Below are 15,179 nucleotides of genomic sequence, written 5' to 3'. Positions count from 1 at the left end.
CCCAGCAGCTGTATCTTGTTACAGCCACGGCCTGTTGGCACAACATCATTACTTGGTCTCAGGATTCAAGAGTAGCTCAAGGCTACCTTTCTTGTTAACTTCAGCACAGCAACTTCAGTACAATTCTGATTACAGGCCTGTTCTAATACCAGGCCTGGATTGTGCAGATCTTCAGAGATTCTAAGGCCATGCTTCTGCACCCATTCTTCTACATGGTATTTTTCCTTTTACTCTCCCTTCTCTCCCCATAAATCACAGTCCCTTACAGTGGACTTAATATCAGGGGTGAGCAAGAGCTAGCATGCATCTCAGTGAGACAAAGGGAAAAGGAAAAAGGCAAATAAGAGAAGAGCCAGAGTTTTCTGGGTGAAAATAGAGGGTTGGACCTCAGTAAGGTGTATTTGAACTACCAAGCTGATGTACAAGGAAGAATAGATTGCTGGGGAGGCCATAATTTAGTTGCTAGGAACTGCTGAAGAGCTGTGCCTGAGCCTGGGCACATGCACATCGTCTGCTTTCACGTTGTCAGGCGAGTGGGTAGGTTGACATTACAAAGCCGGAGCACACCGTGTCGCAGAGCCCCAGCTGAGCATGCGAGCATGGGTCCAACACGCACAGAGACACGTGGAGCGAAGGGCTTGTGCCATGGCAGGGAGGAGGCTGGGGCACAGCACGTGTAAGACAAGCAGCAAGCCTGCAGTTGAGACATACCCCATACCCACATGAACCCTGATGGGAGTCACAGCAGTCATTTGGAAGATACATGTGCCAAGTCTAATTTGAATTTCCAAAGGTCACATTTGTCATTCTGGGTGTACCAGCATTCTCGTTAACAAGTGTCTGCAGCTGGTCCTGTGCAATGGCCTCAGGACATGCTGTTGTAACCAAGCATGCGGCACAGGGCTACTACAGAGGCCTCAGGCTCATCTACTCTGCTCTCTGCTTAAGGAGTGTCACAGGAGAGGGGGCTTGTGCCAAACACGCTACATTTGTGACCAGGTTTTGACCTAGCAGGCATGAAATACGTAGAGCCGCTTTCTGGATGTGTAGGTTGGTCTGTAGCACCACCTGATTGAAGCCTATCTTACCTGATGGCAGTGACACCAAAGCCAGGTAGGCTCCAAATAGAGAAGTGGGCTTCCAGAGGTGGGTCAGCTCACCCACCTTAGGGCAGGATGAGTTACCCCTCTGCAGGTGCTTATTTCTCCCCACTGTGCCACCTCGGAGGAACCTACACAATTGGCTTAGCCAAGACACCTGCATTTAAAAAACTACAATTAGATGAGTGCCTTGGTAGCCTTCATAAAACCTGCCAGTGCTGTGAGGTAAGTGACCAGAGCTATAACATTATAGTTGGCAATGGGTCCCTTACAAGATGATTTTACAGTTTTAACCTCTGTCTCAACCACTCCAGACACAGGCAGGCACACCTCTGGTGCAGTGCTTCTCTAAAATAAGGGCATATGCTGCCTCAAGGCTAGCCCTCGGTGTCAGGAGTAGATGGGACTCCTGATCTACCACCAGCCGGTGCAAAGAATGGGCTGCTCAGGGTCAGCAGAGCTTGTCAATCATCAGTGGCTTTGGCCAAAACAGGACTTGCCTGTGTCTCCATTGCTGACAGGTTGTGGTCACCTCTCTACCCATGTCAGGAGCCTCATCCAGGGACCAACCCTCCCTGACTCCTCTGAGGCTTGCAAAGCTTAGCTCTGCTTCTCCTCTGCCTGCTGCCAGCATGTTCACCATCTGCTGCCTTGGCTTGGATCTCTGACGAACATTATGTTATGGAATGGGTTTTCCAGTAACATTTATACCATTAGAAAGTCCACAGACCCATCCACTTCCCACTCATTAAATGCTTTTTCTTCAAAGGCTGGGTTTGGATAGTGTTAGCTTGCACTGCAGCCTGCTGAGCAAAAGCCACACACTCCCCTCGGGGAGCTTCATTCTGCCCAAAGCACAGAAGTGTCCACAGCCCCAAGATAAAGCTACCTGCTTTTTTTGATCAGAAGTAATTAGTGCCAACCAGGAATCTTCACTTATCTGCCATATGAATACTACCTGAGCCCTGGTCTACCTCCTGTATCCTGTTTTCAGATGTTCAATACCGTATGTGTCCAACAGATCACTGAATCTGCTGGTCTGTTTTAATCATCACCGCTCATCTCCTCCGTGCTCCCCGTTACTAAATGCTGGCTGCAGAGCATACTATGGTAGCACAAATACCGCAATGGTTTGGTTGTTTCCAGATGGGCCCTTTACATTCTTTTTCTTACAACTTCTAACTTAACAGACACCTGTTTCACCTGCTTTCATTCTACATATCCTTGCCAGTGCTGATTTTTTAAATCATTCGGCACATCTTGAGCATTATGGGTCCGAGCATAGGGCCACACTTCCTGCTCTGAGTAATCATAAAATTGCCCTTCACTTTTCCAGCTCTGTAGTTGCAGATGTGAAGCTGAGGACTTTAGTCAAGGAAGTGTTTCTTGCTAATTCTTCCTCTAGGCATTTGCTTCTTCATTGTTGTTTCTGGACTGCAGATTTGGGATGACTTGGAACTACATGTCTCTGTTTATATCCCCTAATATTTTCCTTCTGTTTCATTTTTTTTTTTCCTCAGCAGACGCTCAGTGATTTTGCTATTAGCTGTGCCTGTAGAAATAGAGGCTGCAGTTCATAAAGGCAGTTAACACCCTTTCCGTGCTCTCAACAAGTTGTCACTGGCTGAAATTGCAGCATGGTCCAAGTGCTGAGGGTGCGGTCCCAAAATACCCCTCTAGGGTCACTTCATCACATCCTTATAAGAGAAAAGGCTATTCAGAAAAAAGCAAACACAAAATGTCTCTTTTCCCACTTGAACTTCACCAAAGATTCATCTCTTGCAATTGCCTCACCTCTCTCCTGCTGCCACCTGAGATCTCTGACAGCACCTCACCCCCATGCACATGCAGATGGACTCGCTTGCCCAGTCCTGCGGAAGATGGATTCATCTTCCTTCATCTTCATGTTCCATCCAGAGATAGGAACATTCCCAGATCCCACCTATCTTCTCAACAGCATAAATGTGTTTCAGACTGAGCATCTCTGCTCAACTGTACCTCAACAGATGTGGACCAGCCTGGGCTGGCTTGTGTTTTGATCACAGCAGGAGGCGGGAGGCATTTTGACAGAGCATCACTTTTTCCACAGAATCCCCTGAAGCTGCATGGGTTCATATTTGGTTAGAGGGTAAGTTTTCCAGTACAAAATAAAAATACTAATAGAACACTGTCAGTACTACAAAGTATGAATTTTTTCAAAGGAATCACTTAACTTGAGCTGATTATTAGATTAGTCTGCAAATCCTCGGAAAAATATTTATCTCGATGTAAGTGCTATGACTTCGGGAAGGATAGACATGCATTCTTCATAAGCATAAGATGCTTTTCAGCTTCTAATTATGGAGAAATCACAAGCACTCCTAAAAAGAAATTAACGTGCTTTGACATTTGGATGTAATGAATATTTCTTTATTTCTTAGTTCCTTTCTTTTTCACTGGGGAAAAAAAAATTAAAAAAATAAAGATTTGCCAATGCTTTTCTTGTCAGTGCTGTGATTTGAGAACATAGGTTTGCACTCAGCTTAGCGTCATTTTGCATGTTGACCTGCTTGTAACTCAACAACTGTATGGCTGGGAGCACAAGTAGGAAGCCTCCAGTTCTCATATATGCCGAGAGCTGGTCCCAGGGTTTTGTGTTCTCAGCCTTATCCTGCTTCGAGGGGCCGTAGTGCAGTGTCATGCCAGGCACTTGCTCTTTTAATCCTAACTTCAAGGCTGTAAGCATCCTCTTTGCTGACAGTCTGCTTTTTGCCAACATGGCTAAGCTTCCTTGCACTCAACTTCTCTCACTCCCTTTTCCCTCCTCGCCTTTGCAGCCGTTTGTTCATGCTGGCGTGCCATGCTCCATGGGCTCCATCTCACATAGTCTTCCAATAACCTCAACGGGTTTCTGGAGTTTTGCTGCTCTCTTTAACGTGCCTAAAAGCTGTTGCTCTCACTTCAGTCCAGGCAGAACATCCTTCATTTCAAATGACACCAATATGAAGGGAGGTGCCTGTTGCTTCAGCTGAAAAGACTGCAGTGGAGTTTCGGCTCTGGAAACAGGATGGCAGAAGGGAAGTGTGCACACAGCTTTTTCTCTGCTTCATCGATAAGAACTCATTTTCAAGGACATTGATACCTAGGGCCAGGTCTTTCTCACATGGAGCTTTGTGGGAATATTGCTTTGAGTTCAGTGGAAATAGCATCAGGCCTGAAAGGTGAGCATAAGAACTTTCTAAAACCTGTGGTATGTGGGTAGAATTATGCCATACTGTATACATGCAGTATTTCCCTCACATCGTCCAGCAGCACCACATTTAACAGCAGTGAGGTTATGGTTTAACCAGGGGCATCATTCCAGTGACATCCTGAAGATTCCCTGGACTATAGAAGTCTTTTGTTGGCTGTAAGAGCATTGATCTTTCAACCTATGTTAAGCAAGAATAACTGAAAGAATACATTGCAAATCCTGTATTTCATTTACTTAGTACTGTAGCCCATGGGAAGGACTCACATTGGAGCAGTTCATGGAGAACTGTCTCTCGTGGGAGGGACCCCATGATGGAGCAGGGGAAGAGTGTGAGGAGCCTCCCCCTGAGGGGGAAGGAGCGGCAGGAACAACGTGTGATGAACTGACCACAGCCCCCATTCCCTGTCCCCCTGCGCTGCTCAGGGGGAGGAGGCAGAGGGCTCAGGAATGAAGTTGAGCCTGGGAAGAAGGGAGGGGTGGGGGAAGGTGTTTTAAGATTTGGGTTTTATTTGCCATTATCCTACTCTGCTTTGAATGGTAAGAAATTAAACTCATTTCCCCAAGTCAAGTCTGTTTTGCCCATGACGGTAATTGGTGAGTGATCTCCCCCTGCCCTTATCTCAACCCAGGAGCCTTTTGTTGTATTTTCTCTCCCCTGCCCAGCTGAGGAGGGGAGGGATGGAGCGGCTTCGGTGGGCACCTGGCATCCAGCCAGGGTCAACCCACCACAGTGGAAATGTCAGTAAGATCCAGGATGAAATAGTCCAGGTTATGGAGGAATCATCAGGAGTTAATGAGAGAAATTATATTTATTTTTTAAGATTGTGCAATCAGAAAGCACTGACTTGCATTTGGTTTGAATTTTGAGTGGTTTGGCTTACTTTCACTTATTTTGAGCTGCAAATATGCCTAATCTAGACTGTTTGTCCTGCAGAATCTGACACATTATCCATCATACATCGTACATGGTGCACACAGGCGTAACAATTACCAGAGCATGCAACCCGTCACAGCCCCTGTGCATTTCCCTCTGAAAATGTGTCCCAGGAATCGTGCGCATTTATGAAACACTTAGAGGCAGGTGCACCTCAGGCTATGGTTGTGTTTCCCGTTTTTCTTCTCAGTGTCAGCACAGGTGGCAGTCACATCTACCACGCTTCCTTGACCATTTCCAGAATCCTGGTTTTGGTTGCTACATCTTTGCTGAACTTCACTGTTTGGGCTGTCATGGCAATGCAGCAAGAAACTCAGAGCTCCTGTTGTTTTCATGCCATCCCTTCAACGTATGTTACTGTCTGCTATAAGGAAGACAGGGTCCAGCCTTTATATATGTACATAATGTATATATATATATAGTATTATTTATAATGTAATGTGATGTGATTTAATATGATACCATATAATATAATGTTTTTAAATATATTTATATAATTATAACCCAAAGTAGATAAGCCATATTGTTTGCCTTAGCACACCTAGGAGAGGAGCCAGATGGGCAGCCTTTCAATACAAGAGTTTTGTTTGTTCATTTGGGCAATTCTTGCATCATTGCTGGGAAGGGAAAAAAAAAAAAGGAATTTTAAGATTTCACACCTGTCTTTCAACCTTGATTAGGATCCTGAGGGCTCTGAACTATGGGCTTTTTGTCCATGGCTGCTTAAATACTTACAAACAAGCATGTGCTGAAGTGCTTTGCTGACGGAGGGCCAGAGCATTTGGCAGCCTGGGCTGAGCCCTCTCCCTCTCCACTCTGCCAGGCACAGTGCTGGCGGGGAAGGAGCTCAGCTATGTCCTTCAGTCATAACTATTTTTAAAAGTGCAAGGGAGGGGAGAGAATGAAACCAAACCAACTGACAGACAATGGGAACACCTCGAAGGAGGACTTCTATCACTTTTATCCTCCTCTGACCATCTTTACATCCTAGCAATTACATTGATTTCCGTGGCTGCTCTTTGACATGTGCTTAGCAACCCTGGCCATGACTAAAAGCAGTGTATACGGTCATAGATTTTTCATAAGGTCAGTAAAAAGTACAGTACAAACTGACTGAAAGTAACTTGAAGATAACTACAGGGAAGTCCAAAATCCTTCGGAACTCCAAAGAACCAGGCTACAGGGCTGACAGCCTGTAGTTGGCCATATCTTTTTCTTCATACCTGCCTTGAATCTTGTTTAGATGGAAGAAGGGAATTTGACGATTTGGCCATCACAAGCAACATTCAGGACACACAGCAGCTGTGGCTGGCACAGGTTGGGTTCCCTGCACATGACACATGTATTTCTGAGGGTGATTTCACAGGTAGAGGCAAGAGGACTACCACGTGCAGACCACAAAGACGTTTAACGCAACGTGCAGTGTACAGCGATAGCTTGAAGTGACAGGAGCATCAAAAACCCACCTCTGCAGCTGCTTCTGACTGCAGCAAATACACATTTGGACATTATCAGGATTTCTACACACACCACCACCACCACCCAACAGGGGATTGAGCAACAGATCAAGATTTCACCTGCATTAAAGTGAGGGATTGGACCACGAAGGTCTGGTTTCTCCAAGCTGACAATATGAACAGATTTTGAAGTCTGGTGCTTGAAATACTGTCCTGGTACTATAAGCAGAGAAGGGGGTGCACTGGCATCCCTGGAAATAAGGCATGGTTGCCCGTGAAGGGCTGTCAAGGAAGGTGCTGTCAGCATCATTGGAGCAGGGACTGTTTCGTGGGCCTGCAGCGATCTAATAGAAGGGAACAGATGACCAGAATCAGCATTTAATAGGTTTATTCAGCATCTTTTGAACACAGCTGCCCTATTGCTGCATTTTTTTTCCACAGACCTGGAAATAATAGCCTTTATTTATGTGTTTATATTCAGCCATATCAGCACTGCATGTTCCAGCATTAAAGCTTTGAAAGGGGTATTTGATAGGAGATGATTATTTGTTAAGCCATCAGGTTTGAAAGTAAAATTTTGGAAATAGCCATGGCCAGAGCTGTTTATTAAAACTGAACTGCAAACAGCTTTTTAAAACTCACCAGCTTTGCATCTTCACTGTATGATGCCTCATATTCATCAGGAACTGAGCTAATTTCTGAGCACTGATGTCCTCAGTTCTTGATGTCCAGCAAATTAATTGTTTGGGTTTTTAAGGCATCACACCTGTGACCTTGTAAGGCTCAAGCATATCTAGGAAACAATAATATCATAAACTATATCATGATGGTTACAAATGGGTCTCCCTTTTGAATCCTGCATACGCTAACAGTCAAGTACTTGAAAATAAAGTATATTTGGTTGTATTTTGGTGCTAAAAATAAATGACTGTGTAATGAAAGGCATTGTAGGTAGCAGTAAATTAATGCTAACTAATTAAAATACATTCTTAAATTCTTCAGCTTGGATTTTTGGTGACTCATCCAGTGTCTTTCTCTCTGTATGCAGATATTTTTTGAGGATGGATGAATTTCAAGTATTAAAATCTCAATTTAGACAGGACAAAAGATGTAACAGCAGGTTAGGGAAGTGACTAAAATAAAGGCAAACTTATATCAGCCACTTTGATGAAAATGGTTCCTTCTCTTCTGCCTCAGCATCTTGACACCCTGCTCTTACAAGATAACGGGGTGGTAGCCATGGCTGGGACAAGCTGCTTTTTCTCCTGCGCTGTTGAGTGAGGATTTGCAGCTCTCTCCTCCTGGTGCCCACTGAAAAGCTGCACTGGGATAGCTACATCCCCAAAATCTCTGTTCCCTGTGCCTTTGTGTGGTTGCTTGGATAGCTGGCATTCATGGTGCAGACCTGCAAGACTGATGATCCGGTGCCTGCTTCTGTGTTAAACAAACGGTTTATTAACACTTCTTGGTCTGCAATACGGGGACTGAAGTTTTAAAACCATAAATGGTACGGAGACTGGGAGTCCACACCACAGTGTGCTGAAAGCAATGGTGCCTGTGAGGGGTCCTGCTGGTATGGCACAGAGTTATTCTATGAAGTGTCTTGGGTGTTCAGATTCACCCCACATCTCTTCCTCCTTCCCCACAGTCCCCGAACGATCAGAAATATTCTGGATATCTTGAGCTGCAAAGCAGTCGAAGCTGGCTTTTCTGCAGAACTTTGCGAACAGACGAGGTGTGATCCGTGGGAGCTCTGCGGCCCCCAGGCACGGCGTGAGTCGGGGGGGGGGGGGGAGGGGGGACAGCGGGGGGGCTGCCTCCTTTGCCACCTGGTTGCTCTGGTGCTCACTGCTGCAGGGAAGTGTGGTTTTAAAGACACTGTAGGGCACCCGCCATCTGTAGAGCCCTTCTTTACAATCCTTCCAGTGAAATAAGTGCAGAGAGGTGGCTCTCACAGCCTTTCCACGGGCAGGAGCAAGCTGGTTCTTGTTATCTGGCAGCAGTGAGAGGCGCAGCCTGCTTGCTCCGTGGCCAGCACAGCATCCCAACTCTGTCTGTCGTCTCTGCTCAGCCCAGTGCTGAGGGATTTTTGGCTTGTTAGTGCCATGTCTGAGAGTTACAGCCTCCAAGGCCACATCTTGTTCACTGAAATGTGTGGTCCTTCAGTTAAATGCACTTTATTTAAGATCTGTCTTGGTATCAATCATTGCCATCGCTGGGTGCTGAGCTCCCCACGAGCCACAGGCATGCCAGCTCTGTTGCTAGCGCACTGACATGGGTCTGTGATCCAGAGGTAGGACCTACCTAGACATATCTCAATGCAAGATCACCTTCCACCTGGGAAAAACCTGTGCTGCTTCCTATCCTTGAGACTACGTCCTGCAAATAAAATCTCAGACTTATTTGTGCCACATCTCAGCCACCGGACCAGAGGCTTGCAAAGGGCATGCACCCTTCTGACACCCTCCCTGTCTTCTCCTGCCAATTCACTCACTGCATTTCTTTTTATAGCTGTGCTTTTTATCACCTACCTGCCTCTGTCTTGCCAAGGGCTGTTAGCCATGGGGGTCTGATGTCTCTTGGCTTGCTGTTGCCTGGATGGAGAACAAGTCAGCTCTGTAGAGGCATTTCAGGCAATTCTTTGAAAACACAGAGGCAGCAGAGCACAGGCTCCCTCCACCAAGGTGAGGGTGGTAGGGGAGAAACCCCAGAGCCTGTGGCCCCTGTCACTCTTCCCTCTCCTCTGGTACATACAAAGCAATGCAGTATGAGTGAAGGATGAAATCCCTGTGTATGGCCACGCTTCTGGCACTGGTTTTCCATCTGCAACAGGCTTTCAAGCATCAGCTCCTGCATTTGGAGAGGTCCAAGAAGGTAAAAGCCCATGTCTGTGAGGAAACAGAAGGGTTTATTGTGCCAGTCACCTTTGCATCACGTTCCTCCCCTTGCTCAGCAACTGCGTTTTCCTCTCCAGTCACTCAACTGTTCACTTCCAAGATTCTTTACAGGTCCCTGGTGCTGCACGAGAAAGGAATAAAAGTGAATTTGGGTGGTTATAAATGGAGGCATCTAATGCAACCCATGAGAGCATTGTTGGACCATCAGCTCTGATAATGCTCAGATACATAGTAGAGGTGCGTATCCCCAGTACTAGATTAGATCATTCAGATCACTCATTGGGTAGAGTAAAAAAATATTTGTGTTTTAACTGTGAGTATTGTTGGAGAAAGCTGAGAGATGGTTAAAGAAAACACCACTGGAAGTCTATCAGTGCCACACACACAAAACAATCCTATGCTAGACTGTGACATTGTACATGAACTCAAAAACAGCAATGAGGAGGTCAGTAAAAACGCTCTAAGGGATGCTCCCCGGAGAGTGAGCTTCACATCTTTTTCAAGCCAGACCTTGAAATTTTCCCCCACTCCCACAGTAGGGCAGCAGCTGGGCACAGCACGGGGATGTGTGGGAATGCAGGCGTGGCTCATCTCTTACATTGTACTGGGATGCTTTCAGATAAATTAACAAAGATAAATTTTTAATTTTTTCACCTTGAGAGTGCAAACTGATTTAGAAAGTTGTCTGACCTTGATGACCTATAATATGCCTTCAACTGGAGATGAACTCTGACCTTTTGGACATTTTAAAATGAACATTTGTATGCCCTTAGACAATAAACACAAGCAAAGCCATGTTAGTGTTTTAAATGTCAAAAAGATAGGGGAGCATCGTTTTCAGAGAGCTCTTACAAAGCAGCTGTTTTTTTTACAGCTTTTGACTCCCACGAAAGATTCAGAAGTGTTTCTGAACAATTTAGCTTAAATACCAAAGTTTCTAAACAATTTGCTCAGGGAATGGTATCTGAGAATAAACGGTGTTGTCCTTACCACCAACAAAGAGCCCTTTGTGAGATATTTTAATGTACAGTACTAATGTTTTAACATGCAAAAAGAGGCTAGGCTCTACCTGAAGTTTATTTGGCTAATGTGTAAATGCAAATAGCAGGAGGGCAATAAACAAGAAGTGCTCTGGGGCTTATGGAACTCTCTGACTCATGTTTTATGATACAAAGGTTGTCCAAAAGCCACTGGCACTGGGCTGAAGTAGACATAACACTGTGAAGCTCGGTGCACAGCATCCTCCCACAGTGCAAAGGCAACTCAGGACAGGACAGAAGTGCCACTGCTAACGCTCTCCTCTGCGGGCAGCAGGCGTAGAGTGGGGCTTTGCCCCCGCCTGGCACCGCCTGCGCTGCGAGCAATGTCCCGTGGGTGGGCAATGAGCACAGGGCTCCTCCAGCCCCTGGCTGATGGGGCTCCCACTCCCAGCTGTGTCACTGCTGTAGGGCTGGACCCCGCTGCCGTAGGGCTGTGCTGCTGAGTTTGTCTTGGCTGGTCTGTCGGCTTTGGGGTCTGTGCCTGTATCGTGAAAATCAGTATCTTGCAGTCATCATGACCCTCATGTACAAAGCTGATTTCTCAAAGGGATTTTCTTGAAGACCTGGACTTGCTCATTTTCCTTTTCTGTGTGTGTGCACACGGTGTGCAGGTGTGTGAGTGTATGTGCATGCATATAAATAAGGCCTAATAATATCATTAAACTAATCCCGTTTGTTGCTATGGGAACACACACTTACTATTGCACCAAGCGTGTGCAGCAGAGGTAGGTGATCAGGCCGACATCAGACCAGATCTTTGGGCTTATCTTCTAACATGTTTTCTTTTTCAAAGCAGACTGGGGCAAAAAATTAGACCAGAGTGCCTGAAGCCCGGAGGTGCAAATCAGGAACTGGTGATCTTTTCCCAATTTGCAAACAAACCAGTCTTCACACCTAATATTAGCAAGCCCCACCTGGCATGCCAGCCTGCTCCTGGGGCTGGTTCCCAAGGAGATGAGTGGTGGGCTGGCAGGGTGGCAGGGCAGGCAGCACAAAGCATCTGCCCTTTCAACACCTCTCACCCATTCATTGGGTTGGGGGAGAAAAAAATGAGCCCCAAAAACCCACCCGAGGAGCAGAGGCTTGCAGGGTGGCTAAGGATCCTGAAGTCACACTCGTTCATGCCAGGTGGGGTTTGCCTCTGGACTATGAGTGCTCTCAAATCAGTGTCCAAATGCTGGATGCCAAACATGCAGACAACTGTCACCCACCAATAGGCATTGTTTTGGAGGCATCGTGGTCCAAAATGTCTGGTGGTGAGAAGCCCTCTGCCCTGATCACCACCCACTGTGACAAGGTGCTGGGAGGTCACACAGAAGCACTCGGCTTCCTCCTGCCCCATTTGCAGCATGGAGAGTGGTATTTACCCATAACTTCACTGGCAGAGCCATACCGCTGTCTCCCTGTAACACACAGGTTACAGCCCTCTTGCTGAGATGGGCAGGTCACCTCCGGGACATTTTCCTCCTTCCCATGGTCACAGCAGGACTACAAGTCCTCTAAAGGGAAGGACCTTTTCTCCTTCCTTTCTTTCAATTTCTAGTCCAAATTGAAATTTTGAGCGTGGTGCAGCTCACATCCAGCAAGGAGCCCCTGCCCCAGAGAGGCAGCCTGGGCTGGAGCGGGGACATCAGTTGGCACTCTGCCGCTGCCGGCTGTGGGATAGCTGTGGGGACAGCTTTGATCTCAGTGGTGTTCCCTGCTCTGCCTGTCCCCACTATGGCAAGTCGAGAAGGTATTAGTGTGCTTGAAAGAGGCTTGGGGCTTTTAGGGCTTTTAACATTCCTTATCACTTGTTTTCAAAATCATGTTTCATTACACTGGGTTTACTACTCTCTTTACAGCCTCTTTACAACCTTATTACAATCTTACTGAAGATTGTAAAGGCTCTGACACAGAGCCATGCCGTGCAATCTCCCCAAGAGCATGCTTCAGAGGGTAACCAACAGCTTGAATGCAGAAGTAATGTGAGTGAAAATATACAGTGAACAGAAGAGCAGCTCTGCCAGGTCTCTGTTTGACTTGTGCTGGGGTGGAGTTGCAGGCAGGGTGTCAGCTGGACAAGACTGTATCATAGTGTTGAGAACGATGAGGAAGAGACAGAGCTGGATGGATTTGGGCATGTTGCTACTTCCAGGCAACCAGACAATCAGCAAACAACCAGTTATCTGCTCACAAAATGCAGTTAACCCCTGGCTCAGTCTCAGGCCAACAAGGTCTGACATGTTTTGGCTCTGGCTCCCATCTTGTTTCGTTTTGCTTTGCTTTTTTTCATTTCCACAGTGCTTCAGACAAGGAGGGACCAGCAGTATGAGCTCACTTGATGTGTGCTGCACCCTGCGGTCAGCCTGAGGAGCTCAGCCTTCAGCAGGGGGAAGCGGTGGTGACCTCCATGAGCTCCATGCATCCCTCAGTCCCTTGTAACAGCAGGGGGTTGACGAAGGAAGATGAACCCAGTATGCAAACCACATCCTCACAATCAGACATGAGGCTATGACAGCCTAGAGCTGCTGGCCAGGACCAGCTTTTGGGGTGAAAAGGAAGAAAAGGAAAACCTTTGCTGTCACATCACAGGACACGGGTGGCCAATATCTTAGATATTTGAGAGGAAGGTGAAAAAGCACCTTGATAATGATTACAATAATAAAAGGATGAAGCCAGCTGTTCAGTAGGGAAAAACAATTCCTTAAGACTATGTTTTGGAGGAAAACAACCTGCAATATCCTTGCAGGCAAGCAGCTGAGACATTGATGCATGAGGTCTGAAGACTATTGCCTTAATGCAGAAACACAGAGCCCTGCAGAAAGGTGTGAAGCATCTCAAGAACTAGAAGGACCCTCCACCCCAATACAGACACCCATGCTCATCCAATTTAATCCTACCCATCCTTCCACACTCCTTAGCGCCTGGCTTATCACATACCTTTAAAATTATTACTAATTTCCATTTTAACAAAGCAATTTTTGTTCCCAAACTTAGATGCAAGAGTGGTTATCTATGTCAACTGGCAACTCTTCCTTTGAGCTGCAGCTTTCCTAGACAGGGCCGCACTCTCCAGGGAGACTTTCTGGGAGTTGCTCCCAAATGGCTGGCCTGACCTTTAATTGTAACTGAGATGCATCTGCTCAAGTTGCAATCCTTCAGCCACAGGATCCTGCTTTTCCCAGAGCAGTAGCTTGTCCCTTGCTTGTTACAACACCACTAGTCTTTGTGCTGGCTCTGAACTTTACCAGTTGTGTTTGGGTTTTTTTTTTTTTGAATAATTTTCTGGTTTGTTGATAGTGGATGATTTAGAAAATAATTACTAGGAGTCATCAGTGAAGGCAAGAGCCTTTGATTCCCCTCTGCTGCCACTTTGCACTACTTGCAGTGATCTGACCGCAAGCAGGATTTGACCCCTACACCACAGGCCTTGTTAACACCACATCACACACATCTCTAACATCACAATGTTACGCAGTACAAAGTCACACACATTGGAGAAAAGCAAGTGTATTTTCCTGCAGGGAGGTGTTTGTGCCATCAAAGCAGGGGTCTAAGCCCACCGCAGAAGGAAAGAAAAAGTTATATAATGTGATCTGTCTTCTGAGAAGCCATGCTAACCACATTATTTAGGTTTGCAACATATAAAACTTAGCTATAGCTATATCTGCCTCTACTTTTAACCAAGATGGCTTCTCTCAAAAAAAAAAACCCAAAACCCCATACTCTCTGCGTGTGTGTTAAGCTTTTTGCAACATTTCTGGAACTGAACCTGCAACAGCGCCCACAGAATGATCTGAATGATGTCCAGGTGGCATCAACATTTCCACCATTAAACTCACGTTCTCAGCCATTGCATTACACTTTGGGAAACCAGTCATTTTAAAGCCCTAAATATACATCTGAGTGGTTGGTATTGCATTCTGTTTGTACAACATAATGTCAACAGAGCCTGACCAGGGGTACCTAGGCAACAGCTAATTTTGAGGTCAGTGATTAACTCTTCTTTGTCAGAACATAATTTACCATCGAATTATCTCTAGCTGAATATAGCATTTTCTGGATTAAAAGGGGCCTTCTTGTTGTTTTTTAACACTGCAAGCCATTATTATTGGTGGCAAGTGATGTTTGCTGCATTTTTTCCTGGTTGAAAATACTGATATTCACGAGGAGAGCAGTCTCTTAGGGAGGCTGCCCCCCTACTCAGGGATTCCCAAGAAGAGGAACTGAAGGCTCAGCTCAGCTGCTGCACACTGTGCCCTGGTGTCTGTGGCCATCACAGGGAACAATTGATTTTTATTTTTTATGGCACATATACACGCTTCCTTGATTAGATAAAAAGTGGATGCTACCAATTCACACATCTATCTTGCATCTTTGCCCCATCCCTCCCCAGAGCACTTTGCTACCTTCAGCTCTTCAAACTTCCTCAGTTTTTCATGAAATTCTAGCTAGTGAGTCAACCCAAAATGTTCAGTTTACAGTGCTCTCTATTCTAGCACTGTGTTCCAAACCCGTTCTGCTATCTCACAGGGCT

The sequence above is a fragment of the Falco cherrug genome, chromosome 6, assembly GCF_023634085.1.
Source record: "Falco cherrug isolate bFalChe1 chromosome 6, bFalChe1.pri, whole genome shotgun sequence".
NCBI classification, from domain to species: domain Eukaryota; kingdom Metazoa; phylum Chordata; class Aves; order Falconiformes; family Falconidae; genus Falco; species Falco cherrug.
Note: the sequence above shows the minus strand (reverse complement) of the source record.